General features: G+C 44.3%; 1 long non-coding RNA gene across 13 annotated transcripts in view; it reads right to left on the bottom strand.

The window, feature by feature from the left end:
* Positions 1-2,222, bottom strand: part of LOC119286050 — a 5,821-nt gene extending 3,599 nt beyond the window's left edge. For 6 of the 13 annotated variants that reach the window (XR_005140204.1, XR_005140211.1, XR_005140209.1 and 3 more), the window contains exons 1-3: positions 951-2,222; positions 748-831; positions 309-391 (exon numbers count right to left, since the gene is read on the bottom strand). This is a non-coding gene — a long non-coding RNA (uncharacterized LOC119286050). The remainder of the gene's footprint in view (positions 1-308; positions 392-747; positions 832-950) is intronic. The other 7 variants (XR_005140212.1, XR_005140213.1, XR_005140215.1 and 4 more) reach the window with 4 other exon arrangements.
* Between the last annotated feature and the right edge of the window lie 315 nt (positions 2,223-2,537).

Raw genomic sequence — 2,537 nt, 5'->3', positions numbered from 1 at the left:
ACCAAAATAATAATAAAATTTACCTCTACAAAGGGCACCCAGTAGAGGGCAGGCCTAGCGCAATGGTGAAGTCCTCCCCACTTGTGCCAAGAGGTCCTGGGTTCGAACCAGCCTCTCTGCATTGCACTTTGTAGGGGTAAGACTAGGTTCCTATAATCCCTCCCCAGACCCCACCTTGTGTGGGAGCTTCTATGCACTGGGTCTGTCCTTTAAAGGGCACCCAGTAGTAAATCAGAGCGCCGGCACAATTTTAGTCATAGGAGCAACTTATCTCTCCAACAATCTATAAATGAACGGTTAGTGCTCACCAAGATGAATCTCTGTTTTCTTCAATGCACATTATATATTCTGTAGATGAATCTTCTTCTTCAGAACTCCTTTGTCCCGATCTCTGTACGAAATGAATGTATGAATGTACATTGTAAAGTGTAAATATAAATGCTGATGCATAGTCCAATAGTTAATATGCGTGTACATACATGTATATATCCACACCAAAATAAAAGGGAAATAGCTCTGATATGGTACAGAACATAGCACCAAATGCCAATGAATTTGAAATAGTAGTTCTGATGCTCGATGACAGAAATGTAGGGAAATCTAATATTTTTTAATGGTCCAGCGTGAGATATACATCTTATGTTTCGATGTTAGCTCAGAAACTGTTGGTTACAAAAATCTCATCATCCCCAACACATCAACGAGTATATACTATTGCACAATACTGGTTTGTAGATGTTCTCATACCTTCAGAAGGGCCTTTCCAGTTCCATCATGAAACCTGCATCAGTGTTTCATGTTCCAGTTTCATGTTAAGCAAAGTATCCAACACTGCAAGTATGAGAATCAGTATCGAGGAGAAGCTACACACTATTGGCTAAACGCAAGGATTGTTTTTCAAGTGTGCGACAATGTAGGGAAAAAAACAGTATCAAGGAGAACCTACACACCTTGCTTCCTCGACTTAGCAATTAGTATTGCATATATATCTTATCTCCAAATAAAATTAAAATATGCATGCATATCTTGTTTATCATGTCGGCATATGCATCAGCAAAGCTAGCTGCCCCTGCAAGTGTACATATGATTAGTCTAGGGTAGTTCATACAGAATAATTATATGATGTGTCTTGAACTGTGAGGCTGCTCTTATCACCAATTAACATTAAAAAGTGGATGAACCAGCTATAAATTTGAACATGGGATCTTATGTTGAACATGATATCCAGTTTGTAATTTAGAAGTGAGTGATGTAGTCCATAATCAACCAATAGAAAAGAAGCGCATAACCAAGCAATGGTTGTCTATAAACAGTACATGATAAGGAAATTAGCTGTTGCATAATAATACGTATTTTTTGTCTCTTCAGTGTTACTTGGTTATTACATCTCAATAAGCTGTCTCTAATGCCTCCTGTTCGCATGATATATTCACGCACCAAAATTAGAAAACAACATGTGTCGTTGTTGCTTGATCCAGCAAACACCACACACATGCATGCACACGCAACAAGCATCCATCGGCAGCCAGCAAGCAGCAAGCAGCACGCACACAAACACGCTGAGTTCATACAAGCATCAATCGGCGGAGAACACGCACGCACACAAGCTAAACTAGAAAGCCACACACAGAGCATGCCCATCCCATCACTAACGCAGAGCACACACGCACACAGCGCAACACATACACAAAGGTCAGATTTGGCGGAGAGGGAAAGGGAGCCATAGCACGAACGGGCGGATCCTATAGGCGGTACGTGGCGAAACCTTGAAGTGATTGGCGGCGGATCCTGTAGGCGGTACGCGGCGGATCCTGGAAGTGATCCGCGGCGGATCCTGAAAGTGATCGGCGGCGGATCCGGGAAGGGATCATCGTGCGACTCCACAAGTAGATCGTCGCCGGTTCGTGAAGCAAAGCGGTGGCGGCTTTGAACTGGGAGGGCACCGGCGAAGGGATGCAGCGGCGGGGGCGAAGTGCAGATGCCGTCGTGGATCTGGGCGCTCCCTCTCCCTTCCCTTACCTTCCCTTGCCTTGCCTTGCCTTGCCTTCCCTTCCCTAGGGATTCCCTTGGGAGAGGAATAGAAGGTTGGGGGCGGCGGCGCAGGGGGGCGAGGAGATCGCTGGCGGCGGGGTTGGATTGGGGTGCGGCGGCGGCTGCGACTGGAGACGGGAGACGAGGCCAGGCTAGCGAGGGATTGATTCTCTCGCGACGGTAAAACCAGCGGAGCAGAGGTGGTGGACGGAACAAAAAAACCTACGAAAAAAACCGGATGAAAGAAATGGGACAAAAATAAATCCGAAACGGAGGCTACCAACTAAGACATTACGAGTAGAGATTGGTGTAATATCTATTGTATTCTAACTTTTCCATGGTTCATACCCCCGATACTAGCCATAGATTCATCAAAATAAGCAAACAACACATAAAAAATAGAATCTGTCAAAAACAGAATAGTCTGTAGCAATCTGGACATTTTGAAAACTTCTGTAACTCCAAAAATTCTGAAAATTTATGAAAACCTCATAAATTTGTTTATT

This window comes from Triticum dicoccoides, chromosome 4A, assembly GCF_002162155.2.
Source record: "Triticum dicoccoides isolate Atlit2015 ecotype Zavitan chromosome 4A, WEW_v2.0, whole genome shotgun sequence".
NCBI classification, from domain to species: domain Eukaryota; kingdom Viridiplantae; phylum Streptophyta; class Magnoliopsida; order Poales; family Poaceae; genus Triticum; species Triticum dicoccoides.
Note: the sequence above shows the minus strand (reverse complement) of the source record. Positions and strands in the feature narration are given on the sequence as shown.